This window comes from Heteronotia binoei, chromosome 20 (genome assembly GCF_032191835.1).
Source record: "Heteronotia binoei isolate CCM8104 ecotype False Entrance Well chromosome 20, APGP_CSIRO_Hbin_v1, whole genome shotgun sequence".
In the NCBI taxonomy this organism is placed as follows: Eukaryota; Metazoa; Chordata; class Lepidosauria; order Squamata; family Gekkonidae; genus Heteronotia; species Heteronotia binoei.
The window spans coordinates 14,097,459-14,116,676 of NC_083242.1; positions in this window are offsets into that span (position 1 = coordinate 14,097,459).

Here is a 19,218-nt window from a genome sequence, read left to right on the forward strand (position 1 = left end):
ACTTTGTCCCAGACTGCTTTAGTCCATGCAGGTCCCATGATCCACAGCATAGCCTTTTGGGGGGCGACCAGTGGGGGGGGGCCTTTCTTCCCTTAACTGTCTGATGAAGTGTGCTTGGAGCGCACGAAAGCTTACGTTCTGAATAAAACTTTGTTGGTCTTAAAGGTGCACTCGACTCCTACTTTGTACGAAGTGGAAAAACTGGTTAGATTCACACACACACACCCCCCCCACACACACCATCAGGAGTTTGATTTCCACCCCCTACCGAGTTTCTAGTCCTTAGCATTTCAGAGACATTGTTGAAAGCAGTGCCTTCTGGAATCAAAGAAGGCTAAAGGGGGAGCAGGCAAATCAGATTTCAGATACTTGGAAGGTCTGCTCGTCTCGCAGGACGAGAGCGAAACCAGAAAGGGGGAATTGTAACCATCGGGTTACGACGATCACATGAAGCTGACTTATACCGAATCAGACCCTTGGGGCCCGCGAGGTCGGTGTTGTCTAGCCCTGCCCTAGAGAACCCCGGCAAGTTCAATCTCGTCAGATGTCCGAAGCTAAGCGGGGCCGACTCTGGCAAGCACTTGGACGGGAGACTCTCTCTCCTGTGTTACCCTCTCCCGAATCTCTCTCCTGTGTTACTCTCAGAAGGGGCAACTATTCAGCCCTTCTCTGATCACGGGCAGAACTGCACCTGAGCAGCCGCTGCAAGAATTCTCCACCCTGTTTCGGAGGCATTGTCTTTTTGCAAAGTGCACAGCCAAAGGAGCGATAATGCTGTTCTCTGCCGGCTCCCAGTTTGCAGTCTCAAAGCGCCCATTTTCTTTCTTGCGTTTGCTGCTTTTGATTTTCCCAATGCCAGAACTCACAGGAGAAGTATAACAGTTTGGTCCTCTCTGCTGGCGTATTTCAGTACCTGCATCTTTAGGACTCTGCCCTATTGGGGGGTCACACACAAAGCCGGATTTTCTTTTCTTTCTTTCTTTTTTGCCCCTGTTGGTAATACCTGTTTGTCTGCAAAAAGACCGTTCTGTGGGGACTTTTCTCTAGACACGATGCTGACAGTACATTAAAAAGCCTCGTTTTAGGGCTTAGAGACGTTCCCCCTGCCGCCATGTGATATCACCAAAAGGAAATAGCTCTCTCCGATTACAAAAAAAAAGGACCCCGCTTGCGGTTTCTGGGGTTTTCCTTCTAATGCAATCCAGCCGTTTGACTCCAGCCTCAACACGAAGGCACCGCTCCAGAGAAGTTGTCTCGCTGTTGTACTTTGAGCGTTCACTTCTGTCTCTCGAACGGAATAAAACACAATCTGAGCCACAGTTTAGCTGCCCCTGGGCTCACACCTTGAATGAAACTCGGTGGCTCTTAAAGGCGCACCGGACTCAAACTTTGTTCTGCTGCTTCAGACTAACACGGCTGCCCACCTGGGCTATTTTTTTTTTTTAAAATGAGTGCAACTTCTGAGTAATTAAAAAAAGAAATCCTGCACTACCCTCCCCATTCCCACCCCAGCAATTTTCTCCTGTCCCTTTCTAGTCCCACAAACTGGAAAGAACACCAAAACCGAATTTCATCGGCTCAGCAGTTCAGAGAAAAACCCTATGATATAAAAGCTTGGTTTTCTTTAAAGTTCAGAGCAGATATTTTTGCAGTTCGCCCACACCCCTGGTCTTCTTGTGGATGCACAAGAAGCTACATATTGGTGCCCCCCCTCCCTCCATCTAGTTCCTGCAGTCTATTGGTGATCATGCAAATAGGAGTGCTTATGTGAGCATTTGACGCTGCCCTTAGCGTTTCAGGACAGGGGGGCTTTTGCTGTGTCCTGGATAACCCAAGCAAGCCCAACTATGTCACATCTCAGAAGCTAAACAGGACCAACTTGGGCAAGTACTTGGATGGGAGACTGTCCTTGGAATACCAGCAGTTGGGAGGGCAGGGGCAGGCTTTATTCAGCCACCTCTGAATATCCTCCAGGCCCCAATAGGGGTCAGTCACCAGAGGTCGCCATGACTCTCAGGTTCTTCTCTGGCAAGTACTTGGATGGGAGACCTGCTTGGAATATCAGCAGTCAGGAGGCAGAGGCAGGCTGTATCAAGCCAGTTTGGTGTAGTGGTGAAGTGCGTGGACTCTTATCTGGGAGAACCGCGTTTGATTCCCCACTCCTCCACTCGCAGCTGCTGGAATGGCCTTGGGTCAGCCATAGCTCTGGCAGATGTTGTCCTTGAAAGGGCAGCTGCTGTGAGAGCCCTCTCAGCCCCACCCACCTCACAGGGTGTCTGTTGTCGGGGGAGAAGATATAGGATATTGTAAGCTGCTCTGATTCAGAGAGAAGGGCGGGATATAAATCTGCAATTCTTCTTCTTCTCTGAATGTCCTCCATGCCCCAGTAGGGGTCCTTAGACGTCACCATGACTTCCTGGCATGTATGCACACACAAAGAAATACAAAAAGACCCCCCCCCCCAATAAAAATAAAAGGGGGGGAGATAGAGGGGCTTTCTAGCAGCCTGAAACCTCTCTTGCCTGCACTCATTCTTGGGGCGGGGCGGGGGAGGTGGGTAGCAAACTGTTTCCCATTGGTCCCGTGCCACTTTTGTGCTTAATTGTCTTGCCAATAGACGGAGTTCATCACCGCGTCAAAAACTATCGTCTCTTCCACGTGGTTGGAAGCGAAAGGATTAGATTGTGCTGTACAGTCCGCTGAATGAAGAAGGCATCGGAATCCGTTTTGGCCTCTCGTTTCCCCCCCCCCTTCCCCCAAACCCAATTCTGTTGCTTTTAGGTCTGGATCAGGTTCAAACCACTTTGAAACCATTCGGTGATTCAGAACTGCAAAAACCAGCTGATCTCATGAACTTTTCTGTTTGTTTGGAGGAGGTATCCAGGGGCTCCATGTGCTTCTTATTATGGGGCAGAATGTTTGTTCTTGGCCAGCACTTTGCTGTGTCGCCTCTCTCTCAGCCCGCCTGGCATCCGGCACCCAACTGTTGCCGTCATCCCGATGCAAAGCTACCCTGACTGTCTGAAGAAGAAGAAGAAGAAGAAGACTGCAGATTTATATCCCGGCCTTCTCTCTGAATCAGAGACTCAGAGCTGCTTACAATCTCCTTGACCTTCCTGCCACCCAACAGACACCCAGTGAGGTTGGTGGGGCTGAGAGAGCTCTTCCAGAAGCTGCGCTTTCAAGAACAACTCCTGCGAGAGCTACAGCTGACCCATTCCAGCAGGTGCAAGTGGAGGAGTGGGGAATCAAACCCGGTTCTTCCAGATAAGAGTCCACGCACTTAACCACTACACCAAACTGGCTCTCCAGGTTTGTGTGGGGAATGCAACAAGTGATCGTTGGCCACCCTTGGATGCAATCACAGCTGCTTGCAGCAGTCCTGATACGGTCATGATTCGGTGGGGTTACTGCATGCACGAATGTCCCTTCTCACGTAGCCAGTCCCTGGGGATTCGTGTGAGGTGTGGTGCAGATAATTTAGACTAGTCCTTGGCAGTGTTCCCTCTAAGTTGAGTTAATGTGAGCTAGCTCAGAGTTATTTAGCCTCCGGCTCACACATTTTTGTCTTAGCTCAGAAAGGATGGCCCCAGAGCAAACTCATTTATGTAGCAGCTCACAACTTTCATGCCAGTAGCTCACAAAGTAGATTTTTTGCTCACAAGGCTCCACAGCTTAGAGGGAGCATAGAGCAGAAGCCCTTTAAAAAGGTAAAGGCAGTCCCCTGTGCAAGCACCAGTCGTTTCCGACTCTGGGGTGACTTCGCATCATGACCTTTTCATGGCAGACGTTTTGCAGGGTAGTTTGCCCTTGCTTTCCCCAGTCATTTACACTTTCCCCCCAGTGAGCTGGGTACTCATTTTACCGACCTCGGAAGGATGGAAGGCTGAGTCAACCTTGAGCTGACTACCTAAACCCATCTTCCGCCAGGATCAAACTCAGGTCATGAGCAGAGAGTTTGGACTGCAGTACTGCAGCTTTACCTCTCTGTGCCAGGGGGCTCTTTACTGCAGCCCAACAAGAACTTACTTGCAAATTAGGCCACACCCCTGACACCAAGCCAGCTGGAACTGCATTCCTGCTCAAAAAAGGACCCGTGAATGGGTATTTGTTGTTCAGTCACACAGTCGAGTCCGACTCTTTGCGACCCCATGGACAAAGTCACGCCAGGCCCTCCTGTCTTCCACCATCCTCCAAAGTCTGCTCAAATTTGTGTTAGTTACATCAGTAACGCCGTCCAGCCATCTCCTCTTTCGCCATCCCCTTCTTTTGCCTTCTGTCCTTCCCAGCATCAGGGTCTTCTCCAGTGAGTGCTCCCTTCTCATTTGGTGGCCAAAGTATTGGAGCTTCAGCTTCAGCATCTGACCTTCCAGGAAACAGTCAGCATTGGTTTCCCTTAGGACTGACTGCTTTGAACTTCTTGCAGTCCAAGGAACTCTCAAGAGTCTTCTCCAGCACCACAGCTCGAAAGCATCTGGGTATAATTCTGCGTATACCCAGAATTAAACTTTGTCGGTCTTAAAAGTGGCACTGAACTCAAACTTTGTTCTACTGCTTCAGACCAACACAGCTGCCCAGCTGGATCAGCCCTGAGAGGAGTTACAGACTGGGAGAAAGCTCAGCATTGCGAAATGTCCCAAAATGGTTCCCAGAATGTCTTAACAGCCATCTCCCCTTATAGAGCTGTTTTTAAAAACAGCGTCAGTATACTTGACATCCAACAAACACTGCCGAGCCCTGGCAAAAAGGTTCACGTGAACTAGATGGGCGTCGGTTTTGCATTTGGATCCTGAGATGTGGGAAAGGAAAGGAAAGGTCCCCTGTGCAAGCACCAATCGTTTCCGACTCTGGGGTGATGTTGCTTTCACAACGTTTTCACGGCAGACTTTTTACAGGGTGGTTTGCCATTGCCTGCCCCAGTCATCTGCACTTTCCCCCCAGCAAGCTGGGGAATCGTTTTACTGACCTTGGAAGGATGGAAGGCTGAGTCAGCTTCAAACAGGCAACCTGAAAACTCAGCTTCTGCCAGGGATCGAACTTAGGACTGCAGTACTGCAGCTTTAACACTCTGCAGCACAGGGATCAAGGCGCAAAAACAACCTAGGGTTGCACTACGGATCGGAGCCACAGCACCAATGAAAATTGGCCTTAACTTGACACACGCCCCCGATGCCATTTGCATAGTCAGAAACAGCCTCTCCTTCAGTCTGATTTGAGTACACTCTTGGTAAAAAGGTAAGGGTAGTCCCCTGTGCAAGCACCGAGTCACTACCGACCCATGGGGCGATGTCACTTCACAACGTTTTCTTGGCAGACTTTTTACAGGGTGGTTTGCCGTTGTCTTCCCCAGTCATCTACACTTCCCCCCCCCCCCAGCAAGCTGGGTACTCATTTTACTGACCTCAGAAGGATGGAAGGCTGAGTCAACCTCGAGCCGGTTACCTGAACCCAGCTCCCACCAGGATCAAACTGAGGTTGTGAGCAGAGCTTGGACTGCAGGACTGCAGCTTACCACTCTGCGCCACAGGGCTCGTCACACTCTTGGCACCTGCCCCTTTTTTCTCTCTTGTGACTAAAAGAAGTCCGAGGAGGGGGGACAAGGGGGAAGACCTATTTCTCCCTCTTCCCAACCACTGGGACCCAATCCATCCTCCCTTCACTGTGGTTGCTTTTGCACCTCAGGTATACGTCTGGGGTATCCGAACATGAATCCAGCGTGGTTTAGTATCAGACTAGAATCATGGAGACCTGCGTTCTGGTTCCCATTCTGCCCTGAAGCACTCTGGTTGATAACAGACCCATCACACTCTCACTCTCTCTCTCTCTCTCTCTCTCTCTCTCCCTCCCTCCCTCCCTCTCCCATGTACCGGATTCCTTGTCTGATGAAGTGTGCTTAGAGAGTACACGAAAACTTACATTCTGAATAAAACCAAGTTGGTCTTAAAGGTGCAACTTGACTCCTATTTTGTTCTACTACTTCAGACCAACACGACTGGCTACTTGGATCTATTCTAAGGTGGTTGTGAGACCAGAATGGGGCTAGGAGAACAAGATTGAAAGCTTTTTGATCATCTCGTTGGCTGTTGAGTGTCGGCTAAAAGATTCACATGTGAACGAGACAGGGGTTTGTTTTGAAATGGGGCTCTCGTTCCCGTTCGAAGCCAGGACTTCCTTTTCATCTCAGCCTTGTTTCAAAATGCGTTTGCCGGTTCGTTGAGCAAGTCCAGCCTGGCAGGCAGAAAGATCCGGGCTTCGTTGTCCTAATCTTTTATCATAATAGCAACAATGCCCATCCCTTCCTTGCTGGATAGGACGCTCCGGACTGTCATGCGTAGACAGGGCTAAAGAAGGCTTCTGCTAGAACTGCTCTTGAGGCCAGCTGTTATGACCCCTGGAACTAGAGGGGGGAATGTGAGAAGGATAATATATGGAATTAACCCGCGAGGGGGTTAACTCCATATGTTATCCTTCTCCCATTCCCCCCTTCTTTGTCTTCTCCTCATCTCCTTTCTCTTTTCTCCCTCTCATTTTTCTTTGTGGAATATTAGAGAGGGAAGAAGAATCTGTACTTTTCATGACTGGTATTTCCCGGACTTGTAAGGCTCTGTGTTGTGGGGGGGGGGAGGGGGTATTGAACCTAAATTGATATGGGATCAGCATCCCCTTGCTTTTATTTTAGTTCACATAAGAGTAAAGTTTGCCATCAGCTTTTTCTTAGTATTAACATAATCATTGTTCTGAGATTGGAATGTGCAACCACATTCCAGTTTTCTGCCTCAAACTGCAGTCCTCAGTATTCTTTAGGAGATCCATGACAGTACAGAAGAAGATGATATGGGACTTATACTCCGCCCTATATTCTGAATCTCAGAATCTTTATCATCTTCCCCCACAACAGATACCCTGTGAGGTGGGTGGGGTTGAGAGAGCTCTCGCACAAGCTGCCCTTTCAAGGACATCTCTGCGAAAGCTGTGGCTGACCCAAGGCCATTCCAGCAGCTGCAAGTGGAGGAGCGGGGAATCAAACCCAGTTCTCCCATATAAGAGTCCATGCACTTAACCACTACACCAAACTGGCTCTCAGGATGGTATAGGTTTGGTGTGTAGATAGTTTTTTCCCTGGAAAACAGGTAGCAGTCGCCAGCTTTTCCCTTCTATTACATGATGGGAAAGGATATAACGAAATTTTGCATGTATCAAGTTCCACATTCAGTCCCCGGAGAGTGAAGGATCTCATGTATCAAGTGCCGTGAGAGGCCTTTCTCTGCCTGCGAATTTGGAGTCCTGAATGCTACTTAGAGTACTCAGCCAGATGGACCAATAGTCTGGCCTGGGGAGGTTCATATCTCCAACTGCAAGTAACTGGGGCTTATACTTTTATAAAAGACCCTGCTTTGAATCCTGGCGGATCTTTGACGAGTTGCGCTTTCCACTTGGAACGTGTCGCTCTCCCTCGAGCAGATTTCCATGCGCCAGGGCATGAGAAGAAACCCTTGGATATCTCTCAGCCCTGAACAAAAAATTTTCCCTGCCTGCCTATCAGTAATACTTTCCCCTCCCCCTTTTTTGCGATGGGGCTGCTTTGAGTGAGAGGAATACCATATTATTCCCTTTCTGCTCTGCTTTCCCAGGCCCACCCTACTCCTTCTGCAGTTTCCTTTCCGAGTCTTACTTTCCCCGCCCTTCTTCTTATACATTTCGCCGAGAGTATTATCTGTTGTGGTCTTTAATCTGCAGCCCCGCAGTTCCCGAGAGAGAAGGCAGTCGGCAAGAGAGGGAAGCGGAGTCAGCTGATCCCAGCAGAACAGCTGCCGTCTAATTCTTCTCTGTTTTCCATGCTGCAATCAGCCGATGGGGGGTTTTAAGGTGGACATTTTCGACTGCTCGTCTTCGCCGGTGGTGGAAAATGACATCAAGTCACAGCTGACTTATGGTGGCCCCATAGGATTTCCAAGGCAAGAGACATTCAGAGGTGGTTTGTCATTACCAGCCTCTACATCATGATCCTGGTATTCCAAAGAGGAGGAGAAGGAGAGTTGGATTTATACCCGCCCTTCATTTAGAGTCTCAGAACTGCACCTGAAGGTTTCTGAAGAAGTGAGCAGTGACTCACGAAAGCTCATTTTTGGTTGTTGTTGTTGTTGTTCAGTCACACAGTCAAATCTGACTCTTTGTGACTCCATGGACAAAGTCATACCAGACTCTCCTGTCTTCCACCATCCTTCAAAGTCACTCAAATTCATGTTAGTTACATCAGTAATGCTCTCCAGCCATCTCATCTTTTGCCGTCCCCTTCTTCTTTTGACTTCTGTCTTTCCCAGCATCGGGGTCTTCTCCAGGGAGTGCTCCCTTCTCATTTGGTGGCCAAAGTATTGGAGCTTCAGCATCTAACCTTCCAAGGAACAGTCTGGGTTGATTTCCCTTAGGGCTGACTGATTGGATCTTCTTGCAGTCCAAGGGACTCTCAAGAGTCTTCTGCAGCACCACAGCTTGAAAGCATCTATTCTTCTGCGCTCGGCCTCCCTTATGGTCCAATTACTACTGGGAATACCATCGCTTTGACTATATGGACTTTTGTTGGCAGGGTGACGTCTCTACTTTTTATTATAGTGCCATAGCTGTCCTCCCAAGGAGCAAACGTCTTTTAATTTCATGGCTAAGTCACCATCTGCAGTGATCTTGGATCCCAGAAATGTGAAGTCTGTCGCTACTTCCATATCTTCCCCTTCTGTTTGCCAAGGTGTGATGGGGCTGGATGCCATGATCTTAGTTTTTTTGATGTTGGCAAACTTGGTGACGACACCAGCAGCAGCTGCACCTGGCGAGTTGGGCAAAGAGTGACTCAGTTGTTGGCTGCCTGTGCAAGCAGGGAAGGCTGCAAGCAGGAAGGGGAAGGCGGGGGGGGGGGAGGCGGCCTGGGGCTCCTAAAGGTGTGGGGGCCCATAGGACAGTTCCTACTTGGACAAATTGGGGAGGGAGTGCCTGGTGAGAGCCCTCTTATAGCTACAGATTTGCCCTTACCCCAGGAACCAGATGCCGGCATAACTAGCATTTGCCCTACTAAATGCGTGCACCTATTCTTTCTGCCATTCGCCATCCAAATGAGCACTGGCCCCTCCCTAATTGCATACCAGCAGCCCGTTCCCCAAACCCATCCCAGCAGACTAACGGCTAAAATTAGGCACATCTGCCTTCACGCTCACATTTCCGCCCGCGCACTTGCCTTTTTGGTGTGTGGCTTATGTCGTTGTCAGCTCATCAAGGCCTCTTCCAGTTCCCACGGCTTCTTTCAGCCGCGGAACCATGTCCGGCAGCTTCCAGAGCCGCCTCTTTGGGGGATTGTTTTGATGTCTTCTCATCAGCATCAAAGTCGAACGGACCATGGGAGAGAGCGTGTGCCAAGCGACCGGGTGGGGGCTGGGGGGAAATGTGTGGCTTCTGGTCATCGGAGGGGAGATCTCTGCTGGCCTTTCCCGTCACCCTTCTCCCTCTAGGCTTTCGCATTGGGAATGAGGAGAACGTACAGTTTTCCACGGAGTGGGAGACCACAACTTCCCTGCCTGCCTGCCTCTGATCCTGGTCAATTAGTAAACCCAAAAGAGGAACCACAGGGGGGGGGGGGGAAGGAATCAATATTCAATAAGAGCAAGATCTGTAGCAAAGTCACTAATATTCCCAATAAAGAATCTTTAAACTGTTATAAATACCTAACAGAAACAATGTCATATCCACATATCGCCATACAAAGCCACATCAAAATACATGAATGTCAACCAGACACTGTTCTCAGAAGTAGGTAAATAATAATAATAATAAGATATCAGATTTATATCCTGCCCTCCACTCCGAATCTCATAGTCTCAGAGCGGCTCACAATCTCCTTTATCTTCTTCCCCCACAACAAACACCCTGTGAGGTGGGTGGGGCTGAGAGAGCTCTTACAGCAGCTGCTCTTTCAAAGACAGCTCCTGCGAGAGCTACGGCTGACCCAAGGCCATTCCAGCAGCTGCAAGTGGAGGAGTGGGGAACCAAACTTGGTTCTCCCAGATAAGAGTCTGCGCACTTAACCACTACACCAAATTGGTGTACACCAAAGTAAGAGCAAGATCAGTAGGAAATACACTAATATTCATAATAAAGAAGCTTTATATAAATACCTTACAGAAACTATGGAATATCCACAACTCGCCATACAAAACCACATCAAAACCCATGAATGCCAATCAGACAGTGTTCTCAGAAGTAGGCAAATAATATTCTCAACAGGAGATAAAAGTACATATATACCGTTCCGAGTACAAATCAGCCACATTCCTGGAAACCAGTTCCAATGAGGAACTTGAGCTGCAGAAACTAAATTAAAACCAACGGCATGTATCAGTAAACAGTTCTCCGATCCCATTCAGCTGAGACCTCTCTGAAGGCCGAACTAGTTACGTTTAACACAGGGCTGCTGCAGGAAATGTCATCCCTGTGTATAGTCCAGCCCTGATTCCCATACTGCCTAGGGAATTATGGGATTCAGGGCAGGACTGTGCACAAGGGTGGAATTCTAGCAGGAGCTCCTTTGCATATTAGGCCACAAACCCCTGATGTAGCCAATCCTCCAAGAGTTTTCAAGGGTCTTTTTTGTAAGCTCTTGGAGGATTGGCTGCATCAGGGGTGTGTGGCCTAATATGCGAAGGAGCTCCTGCTAGAATTCCACCCCTGACTGTACACGGGAAATGTAATCCCTGTTTATAGTCCTGCCCTGATTCCCTTAATGCTTAAGGAATGTGATATCATCATACGGTGAGTTTGCCTGCCTAGCCGGTGCTGTGTGGAGAGGAGGCAGAGAAATCCACAGCAGGCTTACATGACGCTCTGTGTGAATGCTGAATTGTCGCAAGTAGCATGTGGGCTCCTGAACATCTTGTTGATACGCACTGCCCTGATTCCTTCGCTGAAAACAAAGCTTCCTTTCTTCCTTTGCCTTTGATACAGAGTGATCTGCAGTTGTTGGGGCAAGCGGCTCCCTTGAGTCTTACAGAAATCATTTTGCATTTTCTGTATGCATGTGTGTGAGAGGGTGTGCACCTGGAAGTCCTGGTGACTTCTGGTGACTGACCCCTACTGGGGGCCTGGAGGATATTCAGAGAGGTGGCTGAATAGAGCCTGCCCCTGCCCTCCTGACTGCTGGTATTCCCAGGAGGTCTCCCATCCAAGGACTTGCCAGAGAAGAACCTGGAAGTCCTGGTGACCTCTGGTGACTGACCCCTACTGGGGGCCTGGAGGATATTCAGAGAGGTGGCTGAATAGAGCCTGCCCCTGCCCTCCCGACTGCTGGTATTCCAAGGAGGTCTCCCATCCAAGGACTTGCCAGAGAAGAACCTGGAAGTCCTGGTGACCTCTGGTGACTGACCCCTACTGGGGGCCTGGAGGATATTCAGAGAGGTGGCTGAATAGAGCCTGCCCCTGCCCTCCCGACTGCTGGTATTCCAAGGAGGGCTCCCTTCTAAATATTAACCGCAGTCGATCCTGCTTTAGCTTCTGAGATCTGACGGGATTGGGCTTGCCTGGGCTATCCAGGTCAGGGTAAATCTTACCTAAATTTTCTCCAGGGGAGCTGATCTCTGCCAGCTGGAGATCAATTGTAAAAGCGGGAGATCTCCAGATTCCGCCCAGAGGCTGGCAACCCTAACTCGGCGGGGCCCCTCCACAAAGCAGCTGCCCGATTCATGAACAGCCAGCCCTCTGCCAATCTCCTTTCTCTCCTAAGACCTCACAGTCTGCTCAGACTGCAGCCTGAGGGTCACAAACCAGGCACGGAGCATCATCCGGGGCTCGACTGATCCCACATCCATCAGTGCATTGATTCCTGGCGTTCCCAGGCTCCCCGTCCGGGACTTTAATAGGACGCCTTTTGATAGAAATGCAATCAGCCGACTAACCTGAACGCTTTGCATTTTGCTGAGAGCGGCATTGTTCTTGCATCATCTATCACTTGGCCTTGCTTTTGAAGGAGGAGGAGGAAGGAAGCATGTGTTGTATGGGAACTGTTTCCTTCGCTCAAGAGGCCAGCAAGTGCCAGACTGGTGCCGACCGTCCTATATACCAAGCTCCCTGCCCCACATCGGTCTGGCCTCATTCATGGGGCCAGGTGGTGTGCTAGAACAGCCACAGAGTGACACAGCGGAGATCGTTTTCTATGCAACTCAGAGCTGAATGATCTTTGGCTTGGTGTGATAACTATGCACTCAGTTGTATTGCCAGAGCCAGCTTCTAGTGGTTAAGAATGGTGGACTCTCATCTGGAGAACCGGGCTTGATTCCCCACTCCTCTGCGTGAAGCCATCTGGGTGACTTTGGGCCAGTTACAGTTCTCGCAGAGCTGTTTTCTCAAGAGTAGTTCTTGAAGAGTTCTCTCAGCCCCACCTACCTCATCAGGGTGTCTGTTGTGGGGAGAGGAGGGGAAGGAGATTGTAAGCCGCTCTGAGATTCCTTCCGGTAGTGAAGGGTGCGGTATAAATCCAACTCCTCCTCTTCCTCCTCCTCTTCTTCTTCTTCCTGTGAAGAAGAAGTAAATTCCCAATTTGTTCAGGTGTCCATATTTGGACATCATGACAAACTGAAGTTTGGCTGAAGGTTTCTAAAATCAGCGAGCCTTTTGATTGCTACCCAAGAGAGAGAGAGAGAGAGAGCACAAGCTGGCCAACGAGCCACCTTTGTGCCTTTGGGGTGGTGAAAAACTTTGTTGTAATGTCTGCATGCAGTCGTGGTGCCCTGGTGTTTCTTTAAAATCCCACCTGGTGACACCATGTTAATGTTACACATTTTACATTTGGCAGCTAAAATCCCAAATGGCGTAACAGTGACAAGGCAAGAGGGAAGCAGGAGACGGGAAATTGAATCTGCGGCCCACTGCAACGACAACAAAAGGATTCTGTGGCTGAGAAAGGATTGCTACCTTTGTCAAAGCAAAGCTTTGTATAAATCAAAGGTGCAGCCTCATTTGGAATACTGTGCACAATTCTGGTCACCGCACCTCAAAAAAGATATTATAGCATTGGGAAAAGTGCAGAAAAGGGCAACTGGAATGATTCAAGGGTTGGAACGCTTTCCCTGTGAAGAAAGGTTAGAACGCTTGGGGCTTTTTACCTTGGAGAAATGTCGACTGTGGGATGACATGATAGAAGTTTACAAGATTATGCGTGGGATAGAGAAGGTAGAGAAAGAAGTCCCTTTCTCCCTTTCTCACAATACAAGAACTCGTGGACATTCAATGAAATTGCTGAGCAGTCGGGTTAGAACTGATAAAAGGAAGTCCTTCTTCACCCAATGGGTAATTAACACATGGAATTCACTGCCACAGGAGGTGGTGGTGGCTGCAAGCAGAGACAGCTTCAAGAGGGGATTGGATAAGCATATGGAACTGAGGTCCATCAGTGGCTATTAGACACGGCGTATCATTAGAACTCTCTATCTGGGGCAGTGATGCTCTGTATTCTTGGTGCTTGGAGGGGCAACAGTGGGAGGGCTTCTAGTGTCCTGGCCCCACTGATGGACCTCCTGATGACAGTTGGTTTCTTTGGCCACTGCGTGACACAGAGTGTTGGACTGGATGAGCCACTGGCCTGATCCAACATGGCTTCTCTTATGTGACACAGAGTGTTGGACTGGATGGGCCACTGGCCTGATCCAACATGGCTTCTTTTATGTTCTTATGTGACAAAGAGTGTTGGACTGGATGGGCCATTGGCCTGATCCAACATGGCTTCTCTTATGTTCTTATGTGACACAGAGTGTTGGACTGGATGGGCCACTGGCCTGATCCAACATGGCTTCTCTTATGTTCTTATGTGACACAGAGTGTTGGACTGGATGGGCCACTGGCCTGATCCAACATGGCTTCTCTTATGTTCTTATGTGACACAGAGTGTTGGACTGGATGGGCCACTGGCCTGATCCAACATGGCTTCTCTTATGTTCTTATGTGACGCAGAGTGTTGGACTGGATGGGCCATTGGCCTGATCCAGCATGGCTTCTCTTATGTTCTTATGTGACACAGAGTGTTGGACTGGATGGGCCACTGGCCTGATCCAACACGGCTTCTCTTATGTTCACTTGTTTTCTTAAGTTAGAATCCCCTGCTGTATCTTCATCCCCCACGGTGGGTCTGAGCCGCTTCCAGGGACCAGCTGCACTCAGAACTTCTCCTATCCCAACCCTCCTTTCTCATCATCTTTGACGTTTCCTTGCGAGAGTCCCCAAGAGGAGAAAGGTGAAACATCACACGCTGCAAAGACCTCTCCGAGCAGCGACTATTAATATTTCATACCAGTTTTTTTTTAAAAAAAAAGGTCTTTCTTGTCTTGCTGTTGCTGCTGGTTAAACTCAAGGGAGATGGAGGAGAAGGAAGCCGGGAAGGCTGGGTGGAAATGCAGGCAGGAAACAGAAGCGTAGCCCGGGAGGGATACAGATCAACGCTTGCTCTAGATGCCAGCATGGGGCACTTGTTGAAGCGACTCACTCCAGAGGCCGTTCTCTGCAGGCTGAGATTATTTCTCTCTCGCTATTCAAGAGCTGAATTGCGTGCTCCCACGTTGGCCCTTTTTTTTATTGCCGAAGGTGGGAAAGATTCACTGCGTAACTCTCTCTGCTCTCGTTAACAGTACTCTTCAAGTACATAGCCCGTCTTTGCAGCGAGCACGCTGTCTTCTCCCTGCCTAGGCAATCTGGAGAAAGCGGGGAGATTCGGGATGCATTTGAAATGATGGATGTTTATAAATGGATGGGGGCTGAGCAGGTATACTGGGACGGATAGGGGAAGGACAGCAGCTCAGTGGGTAGAGCATCTGCTTGGTAAGCAGAAGGTCCCAGGTTCAATCCCTGGCATCTCCAACTAAAAAGGGCCCAGGCGAGTAGGCGTGAAAAAACCTCCGCTGCAGACCCTGGAGAGCCGCTGCCAATCTGATGGACTGAGGGCCTGATTCAGTATAAGGCAGCTTCATATGTTCATTCTTGGGTACAGGAAGCCTTCTGTCACACACACACACACCCTTAGACAACATTGTAACATTATGCATGGGGTGGAGAAAGTGGATAGACCTTTCTCCTTGTCCCTTAATGCTAGAACTTGGAAGGAGGAGGAAAAGGAGGAGGAGAAGGAGATTAGATTTATGCCCCGCACTTCACTCAGGGTCTCAGAAGGGCCTCCAATCTCCTTCCCTTCCTCTCCCCACAACAGACACCCTGTGAGGGAGGTGGAGCTGAGACAGCTCTTGAGAGAACTGCCCTTGAGAGAACAGCTCTGAAAAAAAATTGTGACTGACCCAAGATCACACCAGCAGCTCTATGTGGAGGAGTAGGGAATCAAACCCGGTTCTCCCAGATTAGAGTCCGCGTCCCTAATCGTTACACCAAACTGGCTCTCAAACCTTCTCCTATATCGAGCACTGGGAGTGATAATTACCAATATATTTAGTGGTCTCTGAGCAACATTACCACTTTGCATTTTTAAAGACCGCCTATCCAGGAAGTAGGCTAGTGTTCAGGGGCGGGGGGGGGGGGGCTGCAAATTTAAATAGTCATTTAAACAGCCTCTAAAGTAAAGGAGCAACGGCTCTCCTTGGTTGTCCAGGCTCTAGAGCAGGGGTGGCCAAACTTGCTCAATGTAAGAGCCGCGTAGAATAAACGCCAGATGTTTGAGAGCTGCAAGACATGAATATCAGATGTTTGAGAGCAGGAAGGAAGGAAGGAAGGAAGGAAGGAAGGAAGGAAGGAAGGAAGGAAGGAAGGGAACAGATGGGGAAGGAGACGTAGAAAGAAAGCAACTTTAATTGCATTTTCCAAACTGCCAGCTGGCTTGGAGAAGCTATTTAAAGAGAGAAGTGCCTTCTCCAAGATGGCTGATGGGGTGGTGGGGGCTTGGAGAGCCACACAATAATGTATGAAAGAGCCACATGTGGCTCCTGAGCCACAGTTTGGCCACCCCTGCTCTGGAGATTCTCAAAGCCTTTCCTCCATCCCGGAGCACAAATCCCCCCAGCAGCTGTTCTTCTCTTCCCTTTCGACTGAGCCCAAACCCGTTGCTCGCTGCATGGAAACAAACGAAAGGGAAGAGACTGCTTGGAACAGAGAATCGCCAGGAGAGGAAGCCCAGGGCTTTTGTCGGTTCCTGCGCTAAACCGGAATCCGGAGGCAGGGGGATCGTTGGAGATGCTAAATAGAGCGGTGCGGAAGTGAATTATTAATAACCCGGCAGAGGAGTGACCTGCCAGCTCATGAAATACTTATAAGCGCAGTCCCGCTGAACAATTCGCTGCCGGCTTTCGGAAACGCAGCCTCCATCACCGTTGTTTACTTTTGCGTATATAGGCAGGGGTGCATTCAGGTGCCCATGCCCCGCAGGATAAGGCAGGCAGGTTTTCTGCCTTTGCCTCCCGCCCCTCTGACAACGAGGGGGCTTAGCTGAGCCAAGTTGATTAAGGGGTGCCTACCTCATAGAGCAGGGGTGTCGAACTCATTTGTTATGAGGGCCGGATCGGGCATAAATGAGACTTTGTTGGGCCAGGCCATGCTGGGCTGGGCCTATTTCAGATCAGGTAGCAGAGATATATGTTTTATAAAGAACACAGACAAACCCAAATATATATATTTTTAAAAACTTAAAACATGCTTAAAACGTTAGCACTCATTGGTCTTAAAGATGCTTTCTTTGTATTTCTTCCATGGGATCCAGGGAACTGGGCAAAGGAAGCTCTGGCTCTTTCCTTCGTTCCCCAGGGGACTGGGGGGGAGAGGAGCCTCAGCCAATGGAGAAAATAGAGGTTTTCCTTTGTAGCTCCTGTGCAGTTGAGCAAGCCTGGCAAAGCAAGCTGTGGTGCAGAAGGAAGCAAGATATATGGAGAAGGAAGCAGATGACAGCCGGTTGCTCGGGGGCCTGATAGGAGCCCACCGGGAGCCTAATTTGCCCCCCAAACTGCATGTTCGACACCCCTGTATAGAGCTACCAGCCTCCAGATGGGACCTGGAAATCTCCCAGAATTACAATTCATCTCCAGATGACAGAGATCAGTTCCCCTGGAGAAAATGGCTGCTTTGAAGGGTGGACTCTACACCCCTATATCCTAATGAGGGCCGTCCTCTCCCCAGACTCCACCCCCAAAATCTCCAGGTATTTCTCAGCCTGGAGTTTTCAACCCTGCTCCACAACTAAGGTACAAGAGCTTGGCCTGTATCGATTTGCAGGCTCTGGGTATCAGCCTACAGCATCTTGTTCTGCTTCACAAGATAGCAAAGCCAGAGGAAGTCTACGAAGTCCAACATAGCACAGTCCAAGATTAGGGTTTCAGGATTGAATTAAAGCAGTGTTGTTTGGTCCAAGATCAGGTTTCCAGAAGTCAATCAGGCAGCGTAGGCAGTTCAGCCTCTAATGGACGTGTTGCATTCATGCCCAAACAGTCTCTTTCAGGAGGCTTTACAGCTGTACTGCTTCCAGCCAGCTGTTCAGGAACAGTCCTACGAAGACCCATCTTCGTTATCAGCAGGCAGCTGGCATTGAGCCAAGAGGCGTGCACTTTGTCGTCTGACCTGTATCTCAGCTCTAAGCTTTTGTCCACGGTGTTCCAAAGGTGCAGGTGATGCCAGAGCAGGGGTGGCCAAACTGCCGCTCAGGAGCCACATGTGGCTCTTTCACACATATTGTGTGGGCTCTCAAAACCCCTATCAGCCCATTAGCCGGCTTGGAGAAGGCATTTGTCTCTTTAAGTCTCTTTAAATCTCTTCTCCAAGCCTAGCCAACCTGTGGCTTGGAGAATGCATTTAAAGTTGCTTTGATTCCCACTCCCTACTCCCTCTCCCACCTATTTCCCTCCGTCCCTTCCTTCTGGCTCTCAAACACCTGATGCTTATTCTGCGTGGCCCTTATGTTAAGCATGTTTGGCTATCCCTATCCCTGAGGGCTGGGAACAGTCAACTAACTTTCACCTGCTGAATCGGGGCTGGAGGGGGAGGAATTGGCTGTAAGTGCTGTCATGCCTGCAGCTCATGTTCCTGCTGGTTGACTTCTGTCCACTCTGGGTTGGCTACACGGGGCCCTTCCACCTCTGAGGAGACCTCACTGAACCCTGGCTGACCCATGCCAGGGCCACTAAATGATTTGTTGTATTTATTTAGATACTTATATACCCTGCTTTCCCTTCTCCCTGTAGAGATCCAGAACGGATCACAACATCATTCTCCCCTCCTCAATTTCATTCTCACAACCAACCTGTGAGGCAGGCTGAACCAAGAGAGAGTGACTAGCTCACGGTCGCCCAGCAAGCTTCCATGACCGTGCAGATTCGAACTTGGGTCTCCCTGATCCTAGTCCAATATTCTAACCACTATACCAGAGGTAGCCAAACTTGCTTAATGTAGGAGCCACATAGAATAAATGTCAGATGTTTGAGAGCCCCAAGACATTAACGAGGAAGGAAGGAAGGAAGGAAGGAAGGAAGGAAGGAAGGAAGGAAGGAAGGAAGGAAGGTAGGTAGATGGGGGAAATTGAGAGGTGGAAAGAAAGCAACTTTAACTTTAAATGTATTCTCCAAGCCGCCAGCTGGCTTGGAGAAGTGATTTAAAGAGAGAAATATCTTCTCCACACTGGCTGATGGGATGGTGGGGGCTTTGAGAGCCGCACAATATGTATGAAAGAGCCACATGTGGCTCCCAAGCCACAGTTTAGCCACCTCTGCACTATACCATTCTCACATCCTTATGCAGACTCCAGGGATAAAATCAGAGAGGGCGCAAGGAACAAGCAGAATCGCATGACCCCCAATTCCCACACTCAGGAAAGATCCAGGTGAGCAGCTGTGTTGATCTGAAGCAATAGAACAAAGTAGGTGTCCAGTAGCGCCTTTAAGACCAACAAAGTTTTATTCAGACTGTAAGCTTTCATGTGCATGCCCGCTTCATCAGACAATCGAATGGGGTTCAGTGAGCAGAGCTACATATAGCTGGCGGACAGTGGTTGAGAATGCAAAGTGGTGCAAAGTTTTGTACGAAGAATACAAGGTGTTACAAACTTTGCCATTGGATTCTAATTCTGTACCACTTTGCATTCTTAACCACTGCCCACCAGCTTGTATGAGCTCTGCTTGCTGTACCCCATTCGATTGTCTGATGAAGTGGGCATGCGTACAAAAGCTAAAATCGATGGTGCGGTCTCATTTGGAATACTGTGTACAATTCTGG